The sequence below is a fragment of the Aotus nancymaae genome, unplaced genomic scaffold, assembly GCF_030222135.1.
Source record: "Aotus nancymaae isolate 86718 unplaced genomic scaffold, 86718_ANA_hifiasm-v0.15.2.pri h1tg000119l, whole genome shotgun sequence".
NCBI classification, from domain to species: Eukaryota; Metazoa; Chordata; class Mammalia; order Primates; family Aotidae; genus Aotus; species Aotus nancymaae.
In genome coordinates, this window is record NW_026988534.1 from 520,475 (window position 1) to 533,577 (window position 13,103).

The window sequence follows — 13,103 nt, forward strand, 5'->3', positions numbered from 1 at the left end:
GTCTCTGGACAGGGGTAGGTGCTGCGGGGCCTGGGTCTCTGGAAGGGGCAGGTGCCTTGGTCTCTGGATAGGGGTAGGTGCTGGGGGGCCTGGGTCTCTGGAAGGGGCAGGTGCCGGGGGCCTAGGTCTCTGAACGGTGGTTGGTGCCAGGGGGCCTGGGTCTCTGGACAGGGGTAGGTGCCAGGGGTCCTTGGTCTCTGGACGGGGGCAGGTGCCAGGGGACCTGGGCCTCGGTAGGTGCCGGGTTCCAGGGCCTCTGGACAGGGAAAGGTGCTGGGGGGACTGGGTCTCTGGACAGGGGCTGGTGCCGGGGGCCTGGGTCTCTGAACGGGGATAGGGGCCGGGATCCAGGGCCTCTGGACAGAGGTAGGTGACGGGGGCCTGGTTCTCCGGACAGGGTAGGGGCTGGGGGCCTGGTTCTCTGGAAAGGGTTAGGTGTCGGGGCCCTGGGTCGCTGAACAGGGGTAGGTGCGGGGTCCTGAACAGGGGTAGGTGTTGCGGTCCTGTGCCTCTGGACAGGGGTAGGTATTGGGGGACCTGGGTCTTTAGACAAGGGTAGGTGTGGGGTCCTGGGCCTCTGGACAGGGGCGGGTGCCGGGGTCCAGGGCCTCTCGACAGGGGCAGGTGCCGTGGGGCCTGGGTCTCTGAACAGGGGTAGGTGCCGGGGGCCTGGGTCTCTGGACAGGGGCTGATGCCGGGGGCCTGGGTCTCTCAACGGGGGTAGGTGCCTGGAGCCTGGGTCTCTGGACAGGGACAGGTGCCTGGGGGCCTGGGATTCTGGACATGGGTAGGTCCCGGGATCCAGGGCCTCTGGATACGGGCAGGTTCCGGGGCGCCTGGGTCTCTTGACAGGGGCAAATGCAGGGGCGCCTGGGTCTCTGGACAGGGATAAGTGCTGGCTGGCCTGGGTCTGGGGACAGGGGTAGGTTCCCGGGGGGCCTGGGTCTCTGGACAGGGGTACGTGCCGGGGTCCAGGGCCTCTGCACAGGGCTAGGTGCCGGGGGCCCTGGGTCTCTGGACAGGGTAGGTGCCGGGGGCCTGGGTCTCTGGACAGGGGTAGGTGCCAGGGTTCCTCGGTCTCTGGACAGGGTAAGTGTCGTGGGCCTGGGTCTCTGAACGGGGGTGGGTGCCGGGGGCATGGGTCTCTAGACGATGGTAGGTGCCGGGGGGCCTGGGCCTGGGTAGGTTCCGGGGTCCAGGGCCTCTGGACAGGGGCAAGTACTGGGAGGCCTGGGTCTCTGAACGGGATAGGTGCCAGGGGGCCTGGGTCTCTGGACAGGGGTAGGTGCCAGGGGTCCTCGGTCTCTGGACGTGGTAAGTGCCATGGGCCTGGGTCTCTGGACAGGGGTAGGTGCCAGGGGTCCTCGGTCTCTGGACAGGGTAAGGGTCGTGGGCCTGGGTCTCTGGACAGGGGTAGGTGCCGGGGGGCCTGGGTCTCTGGACAGGGGCAGGTGCTGGGGCCTGGGTCTCTGAACGGGGGTAGGTGCCCGGGGGCCTGGGTCTGTGGACAGGGGTAGATGCCGGGGTCCAGGGCCTCTGGATAGGGCTAGGTGCCGGGGTGCCTGAGTCTCTCGACAGGGGTATGTGCTGGGGGGCCTGGGTCTCTGGACAGGGGTAGGTGCCAGGGGTCCTCGGTCTCTGGACGTGGTAAGTGCCATGGGCCTGGGTCTCTGGACAGGGGTAGGTGCCAGGGGTCCTCGGTCTCTGGACAGTGTAAGTGTCGTGGGCCTGGGTCTCTGGACAGGGGTAAGTGCCGGGGGCCTGGGCCACTGGACGGGGTAGATGCCGCGGGGCCTGGGTCTCTGGACAGGGGTAGGTTCTGGGGGCCTGGGTCTCTAGACAGGGGTAGGTGCGGGGTCCTGGACAGGGGTTGGTGTTGGGGGTCCTCAGCCTCTGGACAGGGGCACGTGCCAGGGTCCAGGGCCTCTGGACAGGGTCAGGTGCCGGGGGGCCTGGGTCTCTGGACAGGCACAGGTGCCGGCGCGCCTGGGTCTCTGGACGGGGGTAGGTGCCGAGGGGCCTGGGTCTCTGGACAGGGGTAGGTGCCGAGGGGCCTGGGTCTCTGGACAGGGGTAGGTGCCGGGGGGCCTGGGTCTCTGGACACGGGTAGGTGCCTGGGGGCCTGGGTCTCTGGAGAGGGGTAGGTGTGGGGTGCTGGACAGGGGTAGGTGTTGGGGGACCTCGGCCACTGGACCGGGGTAGGTGTTGGGGGACCCTGGTCTCTGGACAGGGGTAGGTGCAGGGTCCTGGGCCTCTGGACAGAGGCAGGTGCTGGGGGTTTGGGTCTCCGGACAGGGGCAGGTGCCAAGGGGCCTGGGCCTGGGTAGGTGACGGGGTCCAGGGCCTCTGAACAGGGAAAGGTGCCGGGGGTTTAGGTCTCTGGAGAGGGGCAGGTGCCAGGGGCCTGGGTCTCCGGACAGGGGTAGGTGCTGGGGGGCCTGGGTCTCTACACAGGGGTAGGTGCCTAGGTGCTTGGGTCTCTGGACAGGTGCAGTGACCGGGGCCCCTGGGTATCTGGACAGGGGCAGGTGCCGGGGTTCAGGGCATCTGGACATGTTCACGTGTCGGGGTCCTGAGTCTCTGGACAGCTGTAGGTGCCGGGGGCCCTTGGTCTCTGGACAGGGGCAGGTGCCGGGGAGCCTGGGTCCCTTGACAGGGGCAGGTGCCGGGGTCCAGGGCCTCTGGACAGGGCTAGGTGCCGGGGTGCCTGAGTCTCTGGACAGTGGTAGGTGCCGGGGTGCCTGGGTCTCTGGACAGGTGTAGGTGCCGGGGGTCCTCGGTCTCTGGACGTGGTAAGTGCCATGGGCCTGGGTCTCTGGACAGGGGTAGGTGCCAGGAATCCTCGGTCTCTGGACGGGGTAAGTGTCATGGGCCTGGGTCCCTGGATAGGGGTAGGTGCCAGGGAGCCTGGTTCTCTGGACAGGGATAGGTGCCGGGGGGCCTGGGCCTGTGTAGGTGCCGGGGTCCAGGGCCTCTGGATAGGGGCAGGTGCCAGGGGGCCTTGGTCTCTGGACAGGGGTAGGTGCCGGGGGGCCTGGGCCTGGGTAGGTGTCGCTGTCCAGGGCCTCTGGACAGGGGCATGTGCCGGGGGGCCTGGGTCTGTGGACAGGGGTAGGTTCCGGGGGACCTGGGTCTCTGGACAGAGGCAGGTGCCAGGGGGCCTGGGTCTCTTGACACGGGTACGTGCCGGGGGTCTTTGGTCTCTGGACAGGGGTAGGTGCCGGGGGGCCTGGGTCTCTGGACAGGGGTAGGTGCCGGGGGGCCTGGGTCTCTGGACGGGGGCATGTGCCGGGGGGCCTGTGTCTCTGGACAGGGGTAGTTGCCGGGGATCCTGGGTCTCTTCACAGGGGCAGGTGCCGGGGGGACCTGGGTCGCTTGACAGGGGCAAATGCGGGGGCGTCTGGGTCTCTGGACAGTGGTAGGTGCCGGCTGGCCTGGGTCTCTGGACGGGGTAGCTGCTGGGGGCGGGTGTCTCTGGGCAGGTGTAGGTGCCAGGGGTCCTGAGTCTCTGGACAGGGGAGGTGCCAGGGGCCCGGGTCTCAGGACAGGGGTAGGTGCCGGGGTCCTGAGTCTCTGGACAGGGGTAAGTGCCGGAGGCCTGGGTCTCTGGACAGGTGTAGGTGCCGAAACGCCTTGGTCTCTGGACAGGGGTAGGTGCTGCGGGGCCTGGGTCTCTGGAAGGGGCAGGTGCCTTGGTCTCTGGATAGGGGTAGGTGCTGGGGGGCCTGGGTCTCTGGAAGGGGCAGGTGCCGGGGGCCTAGGTCTCTCAATGGTGGTTGATGCCAGGGGGCCTGGGTCTCTGGACAGGGGTAGGTGCCAGGGGTCCTTGGTCTCTGGACGGGGGCAGGTGCCAGGGGACCTGGGCCTCGGTAGGTGCCGGGTTCCAGGGCCTCTGGACAGGGAAAGGTGCTGGGGGGACTGGGTCTCTGGACAGGGGCTGGTGCCGGGGGCCTGGGTCTCTGAACGGGGATAGGGGCCGGGATCCAGGGCCTCTGGACAGAGGTAGGTGACGGGGGCCTGGTTCTCCGGACAGGGTAGGGGCTGGGGGCCTGGTTCTCTGGAAAGGGTTAGGTGTCGGGGCCCTGGGTCGCTGAACAGGGGTAGGTGCGGGGTCCTGAACAGGGGTAGGTGTTGCGGTCCTGTGCCTCTGGACAGGGGTAGGTATTGGGGGACCTGGGTCTTTAGACAAGGGTAGGTGTGGGGTCCTGGGCCTCTGGACAGGGGCGGGTGCCGGGGTCCAGGGCCTCTCGACAGGGGCAGGTGCCGTGGGGCCTGGGTCTCTGAACAGGGGTAGGTGCCGGGGGCCTGGGTCTCTGGACAGGGGCTGATGCCGGGGGCCTGGGTCTCTCAACGGGGGTAGGTGCCTGGGGCCTGGGTCTCTGGACAGGGACAGGTGCCTGGGGGCCTGGGACTCTGGACATGGGTAGGTCCCGGGATCCAGGGCCTCTGGATACGGGCAGGTTCCGGGGGGCCTGGGTCTCTTGACAGGGGCAAATGCAGGGGCGCCTGGGTCTCTGGACAGGGATAAGTGCTGGCTGGCCTGGGTCTGGGGACAGGGGTAGGTTCCCGGGGGGGCCTGGGTCTCTGGACAGGGGTACGTGCCGGGGTCCAGGGCCTCTGCACAGGGCTAGGTGCCAGGGGCCCTGGGTCTCTGGACAGGGTAGGTACCGGGGGCCTGGGTCTCTGGACAGGGGTAGGTGCCAGGGTTCCTTGGTCTCTGGACAGGGTAAGTGTCGTGGGCCTGGGTCTCTGAACGGGGGTGGGTGCCGGGGGCATGGGTCTCTAGACGATGGTAGGTGCCGGGGGGCCTGGGCCTGGGTAGGTTCCGGGGTCCAGGGCCTTTGGACAGGGGCAAGTACTGGGAGGCCTGGGTCTCTGAACGGGGGTAGGTGCCAGGGGGCCTGGGTCTATGGACGGGACACGTGCCAGAGGCCTGGGTCTCTGGACAGGGGTGCGTCCATTCCCGGGGGGCCTGGGACTGGGTAGGTGCCGGGGGTCCTGGGCCTCTCGACAGGGGCAGGTGCCGGGGGTTTGGGTCTCTCGACAGGGGCAGAGACTGGCTGAGCAGAAGCTCTTTCGTTAAATCCCATTTATCAATTTTGGCTTTTGTTGCAATGGCTTTTGCTGTTTTAGTCATGAAGTCTTTGCCCTTGCCTATGTCCTGGATGTGATTGCTTAGGTTTTCTTCTAGGGTATTTATAGTTTTAGTTTTTATGTTTGCGTCTTTAATCCATCTTAATTTTTGTATAAGATGTAAGGAATGGGTCTAGTTTCTGTTTTCTGCATATGGCTAGCCAGTTTTCCCAGCACCATTTATTAAATTGGGAACCCTTTCCCCATTGCTTGTTGTTGATAGGTTTGTGGAAGATCAGATGGTTGTGGACGCGTGGTGTTATTTCTGAGGTCTCTGTTCTGTTCCTTTGGTCTACATATTTAGTTCCTACCAGTACCATGCTGTTTGGGTTACTGTATCTCTTTAGAACAGTCTGAAGTCAGGTAGTGTGATCCCTCCAGCTTTGTTCTTTTGACTTAGGATTGTCTTGGCTATACGGGCTCTTTTTTGGTTTCATATGAAATTTAAAGTAGTTGTTTCTGGTTTTGTGAAGAAAATCAGTGGTAGCTTGAGGGGAATAGCACTGAATTTATAAATCACTTTGGGCAGTATGGCCATTTTCACGATAATGATTCTACCCACGAGCATGGAATGTTTTTCCGTTTGTTTGTGTCCTCTCTTATTTCTTTGAGCAGTAGCTTGTAGTTCTCCTTGAAGAGGTCCTTCACTTCCCTTGTAAGTTGCATTCCTAGGTATTTTATTTTCTTTGTAACAATTGTGAATGGGAGGAGTTCACTCAAGGTGGCTCTCTGCTTGCCTGAGATGATGGGGTTTTGTAAATATACACTCATGTTGTCTGCAAACAGAGACAATTTGATGTCCTCTCTTCCTGTTTGAATACACTTTGTTTCTTTTTTTTGCTTGATTTCTCTGGCCAGAACTTCCAATACTGTGTTGCATAGGAGTGGTGAAAGCCGGCATCCTTGTCTTGTGCTGGATTTCAAAGGGAATGATTCCAGCTTTTGCCCATTCATTATGGTACTGGCTATGGGTTTGTCATTAATAGCTGTTACTATTTAGAGATAGTTCTGTCAACACCTAGTTTATGGAGAGTTTTTAGCATGAAAGGGTGTTGAATTTTATCAAAGACCTTTTCTGCATCTATTGAGATAATCGTGTTCTTTTTTTTTGGTCATTGGTTCTGTTTATGTGACGGATTACGTTTGTTGATTTGCTTGTGTTGAACCAGCCTTGCATCCCAGGGATGAAGCCCACTTGATTGTAATGGATAAGCTTTTTGATGTGCTGCTGGATTCGGTTTGCCAGTATTTTATTGAGGATTTTCAAATCAATGTTCATCAGCAATATCGGCCTGAAACTTTCTTTTTTTGTTGTCTCTCTGCCAGGTTTTGAAATCAGGATGATGCTGGCCTCATAAAACGAGTTAGGGAGGAGTCCCTCTTTTTCTATTGTTTGGAATAGTTTAGAAGGGATGGTACCAGCTCTTCTTTGTACCTCTGGTAGAATTCGGCTGTGAATCCATCTGGTCTTGGGCTTTTTTTGGTTAGTGGGCTATTCATTACTGCCTCAATTTCAGAAGTTCTTAGTGGTCTATTTAGGGATTCGATGTCTTCCTGGTTTAGTCTTGGGAGGGTGTATGTGTCCAGGAATTTATCCATTTCTTCTAGATTTGCTGGTTTATTTGTGTAGAGGTGTTTATAGTATCCTCTGATGGTAGTTGTATTCCTGTGGGATCAGTGGTGATATACCTTTTCTCATTTTTGTGTGTCTATTTGATTCTTTTTTCTTCATTAGTTTTGTTCGTGATCTATCTACTTTGCTAACTTTTCAAAAAACATTACCATCAAAGTGAACAGGTAGCCTACAAAATGGGAGAAAATTTTTGCAATTTATCCAGGCCTGGGCCTGGGTAGGTGCTGGGGTCCAGGGCCTCTGGACAGGGCAAGGTGCCAGGGGCCTGCATCTCTGAACGGGGGTAGGTGCCGGGGGTCCTGGTCTCTGGACGGGGGTAGGTGCAGGGGGACCTGGGTCTCTGGACAGGGGTAGGTGCTGGGCGGCCTGGGTCTCTGGACAGGGGTAGGGGCCTGGGGGCCTGGGTCTCTGGATGGGGGTAGGTGCCGGGGGGCCTGGGCCTGGGTAGGTGCCGGGGTCGAGGGCCTCTGCACAGAACAAGGTGCCAGGGGACCTGGGTCTCTGGACAGGGGTTGGTGCCGGGGGGCCTTGGTCTCTGAAAAGGCCAGGTGCCGGGGAGCCTGGGCCTGGGTAGGTGCCAGGGTCCAGGGTGTTTGGACAGGGTCAGGTGCCGGGGGGCCTGGATCTCTGGACAGCGCCAGGTGCTGGGGGCCTGGGTCTCTGAACGGAGGTAGCTGCCGGGGTCCAGGGCCTCTGGACAGGGTAGGTCCCGGGGGCCTGGTTTTCTGGACAGGGGTAGGTGCAAGGGTTCCTGTGTCTCTGGACGGGGGTAGGTGCCTGGGGGCCTGTGTCTCTGGACGGGGGTAGGTGCCTGGGGGCCTGTGTCTCTGGACAGGGGTAAGTGCCGGGGGGCCTGTGTCTCTGGACGGGGGTAGGTGCCGGGGTCCTGAGTCTCTGGACAAGGGTAGGTGCCGAGGGGCCTGTGTCTCTGGACAGGGGTAGGTGCCAGGGTGCCTGGGCCTTCGTAGGAACCGGGGTCCAGGGCCTCTGGACAGGCGCAGGTTCCGGGGGGCCTGAGTCTCTGGACGGGTATGTGCCGGGGGACCTGGGTCTCTGGACAGGTGCAGGGGCTGGGGGCCTGGGTCTCTGGACACGGGCAGGTGCCTGGGTCCAGGGCATCTGGACAGGTGCAGGTGCCGGGGGCATGGGTCTCTTTGACAGGGGCAGATGCGGGGGCGCCTAGGTCTCTGGACAGGCGTAGGCGCCGGAGGGCCTGGGTCTCTGGACAGGGGTAGATGCCGGGGGGGGCCTGGGTCTCTGGACAGGGGTAAGTGCTGGGGGCCTGGGCCACTGGACAGGGGTAGTTGCCGGGGGACCTGGGTCTCTGGACGGGGTAGGTGCCAAGGGCCTGGGTCTCTGGACAGGGGTAGGTGCTGGGGGCCTGGGTCTCTAGACAGGGGTAGGTGCGGGGTCCTGGACAGGGGTAGGTGTTGGGGGTCCTCAGCCTCTGGACAGGGGCAGGTGCCGGGGTCCAGGGCCTCTGGACAGGGTCAGGTGCCGGGGGGCCTGGGTCTCTGGACAGGCACAGGTGCCGGCGTGCCTGGGACTCTGGACAGGGGTAGGTGCCGAGGGGCCTGGGTCTCTGGACAGGGGTAGGTGCCGAGGGGCCTGGGTCTCTGGACAGAGGTAGGTGCCGGGGGGCCTGGGTCTCTGGACAGGGGTAGGTGCCGGAGTTTCTGGGTCTCTGGACACGGGTAGGTGCCTGGGGGCCTGGGTCTCCGGAGAGGGGTAGGTGTGGGGTGCTGGACAGGGGTAGGTGTTGGGGGACCTCGGCCACTGGACAGGGGTAGGTGTTGGGGGACCCTGGTCTCTGGACAGGGGTAGGTGCGGGGTCCTAGGCCTCTGGACAGAGGCAGGTGCTGGGGGTTTGGGTCTCCGGACAGGGGCAGGTGCCAAGGGGCCTGGGCCTGGGTAGGTGACGGGGTCCAGGGCCTCTGAACAGGGAAAGGTGCCGGGGGTTTAGGTCTCTGGAGAGGGGCAGGTGCCAGGGGCCTGGGTCTCCGGACAGGGGTAGGTGCTGGGGGGCCTGGGTCTCTACACAGGGGTAGGTGCCTAGGTGCTTGGGTCTCTGGACAGGTGCAGTGACCGGGGCCCCTGGGTATCTGGACAGGGGCAGGTGCCGGGGTTCAGGGCATCTGGACATGTTCAGGTGTCGGGGGTCCTGAGTCTCTGGACAGCTGTAGGTGCCAGGGGGCCTTGGTCTCTGGACAGGGGCAGGTGCCGGGGAGCCTGGGTCCCTTGACAGGGGCAGGTGCCGAGGTCCAGGGCCTCTGGACAGGGCGAGGTGCCGGGGTGCCTGAGTCTCTGGACAGTGGTAGGTGCCGGGGGGCCTGGGTCTCTGGACAGGGGTAGGTGCCGGGGGTCCTCGGTCTCTGGATGTGGTAAGTGCCATGGGCCTGGGTCTCTGGACAGGGGTAGGTGCCAGGAATCCTCGGTCTCTGGACGGGGTAAGTGTCATGGGCCTGGGTCCCTGGATAGGGGTAGGTGCCAGGGAGCCTGGTTCTCTGGACAGGGATAGGTGCCGGGGGGCCTGGGCCTGTGTAGGTGCCGGGGTCCAGGGCCTCTGGATAGCGGCAGGTGCCAGGGGGCCTTGGTCTCTGGACAGGGGTAGGTGCCGGGGGGCCTGGGCCTGGGTAGGTGTCGCTGTCCAGGGCCTCTGGACAGGGGCATGTGCCGGGGGGCCTGGGTCTGTGGACAGGGGTAGGTTCCGGGGGACCTGGGTCTCTGGACAGAGGCAGGTGCCAGGGGGCCTGGGTCTCTTGACACGGGTACGTGCCGGGGGTCTTTGGTCTCTGGACAGGGGTAGGAGCCGGGGGGCCTGGGTCTCTGGACAGGGGTAGGTGCCGGGGGGCCTGGGTCTCTGGACGGGGGCATGTGCCGGCGGGCATGTGTCTCTGGACAGGGGTAGTTGCCGGGGATCCTGGGTCTCTTCACAGGGGCAGGTGCCGGGGGGACCTGGGTCGCTTGACAGGGGCAAATGCGGGGGCGTCTGGGTCTCTGGACAGTGGTAGGTGCCGGCTGGCCTGGGTCTCTGGACAGGGTAGCTGCTGGGGGCGGGTGTCTCTGGGCAGGTGTAGGTGCCAGGGGTCCTGAGTCTCTGGCCAGGGGAGGTGCCGGGGGCCTGGGTCTCAGGACAGGGGTAGGTGCCGGGGTCCTGAGTCTCTGGACAGGGGTAAGTGCCGGAGGCCTGGGTCTCTGGACAGGTGTAGGTGCCGAAACGCCTTGGTCTCTGGACAGGGGTAGGTGCTGCGGGGCCTGGGTCTCTGGAAGGGGCAGGTGCCTTGGTCTCTGGATAGGGGTAGGTGCTGGGGGGCCTGGGTCTCTGGAAGGGGCAGGTGCCGGGGGCCTAGGTCTCTGAACGGTGGTTGGTGCCAGGGGGCCTGGGTCTCTGGACAGGGGTAGGTGCCAGGGGTCCTTGGTCTCTGGACGGGGGCAGGTGCCAGGGGACCTGGGCCTCGGTAGGTGCCGGGTTCCAGGGCCTCTGGACAGGGAAAGGTGCTGGGGGGACTGGGTCTCTGGACAGGGGCTGGTGCCGGGGGCCTGGGTCTCTGAACGGGGATAGGGGCCGGGATCCAGGGCCTCTGGACAGAGGTAGGTGACGGGGGCCTGGTTCTCCGGACAGGGTAGGGGCTGGGGGCCTGGTTCTCTGGAAAGGGTTAGGTGTCGGGGCCCTGGGTCGCTGAACAGGGGTAGGTGCGGGGTCCTGAACAGGGGTAGGTGTTGCGGTCCTGTGCCTCTGGACAGGGGTAGGTATTGGGGGACCTGGGTCTTTAGACAAGGGTAGGTGTGGGGTCCTGGGCCTCTGGACAGGGGCGGGTGCCGGGGTCCAGGGCCTCTCGACAGGGGCAGGTGCCGTGGGGCCTGGGTCTCTGAACAGGGGTAGGTGCCGGGGGCCTGGGTCTCTGGACAGGGGCTGATGCCGGGGGCCTGGGTCTCTCAACGGGGGTAGGTGCCTGGAGCCTGGGTCTCTGGACAGGGACAGGTGCCTGGGGGCCTGGGATTCTGGACATGGGTAGGTCCCGGGATCCAGGGCCTCTGGATACGGGCAGGTTCCGGGGCGCCTGGGTCTCTTGACAGGGGCAAATACAGGGGCGCCTGGGTCTCTGGACAGGGATAAGTGCTGGCTGGCCTGGGTCTGGGGACAGGGGTAGGTTCCCGGGGGGCCTGGGTCTCTGGACAGGGGTACGTGCCGGGGTCCAGGGCCTCTGCACAGGGCTAGGTGCCGGGGGCCCTGGGTCTCTGGACAGGGTAGGTGCCGGGGGCCTGGGTCTCTGGACAGGGGTAGGTGCCAGGGTTCCTCGGTCTCTGGACAGGGTAAGTGTCGTGGGCCTGGGTCTCTGAACGGGGGTGGGTGCCGGGGGCATGGGTCTCTAGACGATGGTAGGTGCCGGGGGGCCTGGGCCTGGGTAGGTTCCGGGGTCCAGGGCCTCTGGACAGGGGCAAGTACTGGGAGGCCTGGGTCTCTGAACGGGATAGGTGCCAGGGGGCCTGGGTCTCTGGACAGGGGTAGGTGCCAGGGGTCCTGGGTCTCTGGACGGGGGTAGGTGCCGGGAGACCTGGGGCTGGGTAGGTGCCAGGGTCCAGGGCCTCTGGACAGGGGCAGGTGCCGGGGTCCTGGGTCTATGGACGGGACACGTGCCAGAGGCCTGGTTCTCTGGACAGGGGTACGTCCAGTCCCGGGGGGCCTGGGACTGGGTAGGTGCCGGGGGTCCTGGGCCTCTCGACAGGGGCAGGTGCCGGGGGTTTGGGTCTCTCGACAGGGTCAGAGACTGGCTGAGCAGAAGATCTTTCGTTAGATCCCATTTATCAATTTTGGCTTTTGTTGCAATGGCTTTTGCTGTTTTAGTCATGAAGTCTTTGCCCTTGCCTATGTCCTGGATGAGATTGCTTAGGTTTTCTTCTAGGGTATTTATAGTTTTAGTTTTTATGTTTGCGTCTTTAATCCATCTTAATTTTTGTATAAGATGTAAGGAATGGGTCTAGTTTCTGTTTTCTGCATATGGCTAGCCAGTTTTCCCAGCACCATTTATTAAATTGGGAACCCTTTCCCCATTGCTTGTTGTTGATAGGTTTGTGGAAGATCAGATGGTTGTGGACGCGTGGTGTTATTTCTGAGGTCTCTGTTCTGTTCCTTTGGTCTACATATTTAGTTCCTACCAGTACCATGCTGTTTGGGTTACTGTATCTCTTTAGAACAGTCTGAAGTCAGGTAGTGTGATCCCTCCAGCTTTGTTCTTTTGACTTAGGATTGTCTTGGCTATACGGGCTCTTTTTTGGTTTCATATGAAATTTAAAGTAGTTGTTTCTGGTTTTGTGAAGAAAATCAGTGGTAGCTTGAGGGGAATAGCACTGAATTTATAAATCACTTTGGGCAGTATGGCCATTTTCACGATAATGATTCTACCCTCGAGCATGGAATGTTTTTCCGTTTGTTTGTGTCCTCTCTTATTTCTTTGAGCAGTAGCTTGTAGTTCTCCTTGAAGAGGTCCTTCACTTCCCTTGTAAGTTGCATTCCTAGGTATTTTATTTTCTTTGTAACAATTGTGAATGGGAGGAGTTCACTCAAGGTTTGGCTCTCTGCTTGCCTGAGATGATGGGGTTTTGTAAATATACACTCATGTTGTCTGCAAACAGAGACAATTTGATGTCCTCTCTTCCTGTTTGAATACACTTTGTTTCTTTTTTTTGCTTGATTTCTCTGGCCAGAACTTCCAATACTGTGTTGCATAGGAGTGGTGAAAGCCGGCATCCTTGTCTTGTGCTGGATTTCAAAGGGAATGATTCCAGCTTTTGCCCATTCATTATGGTACTGGCTATGGGTTTGTCGTTAGTAGCTCTTACTATTTTGAGACAGTTCTGTCAACACCTAGTTTATTGAGAGTTTTTAGCATGAAAGGGTGTTGAATTTTATCAAAGACCTTTTCTGCATTTATTGAGATAATCATGTGTGGTTTTTTTTGGTCATTGGCCAGGGATATGTGCCGAGGGCCTGGGTCTCTGCACAGGTTAGGTGCCGGGGTCCAGGGCATCTGGACAGGGCTCGGTGCTGTGAGCCCTGGGTCTCTGGACAGAGGTAGGTGCCGGGGCCCTGGCCTGGGTAGGTGCTAGGGTCCAGGGCCTTTGGACAGGGGCAGGTGCCGGAAGTCCTGGGTCAGTCTCTGGACAGGGGTAGGTGCTGGGGGTCCTGGGTCTCTGGACAGGGGTAGGTGCCGGGGGGCCTGGGTCTCTGGACAGGGGTAGGTGCCGGAGGCCTGCGTATCTGGACAGGGATAGGTGCCGGGGGGCATGGGTCTCTGGACTGGGGTAGTTGCCGGTGACCAGTGCCTCTGGACAGGGT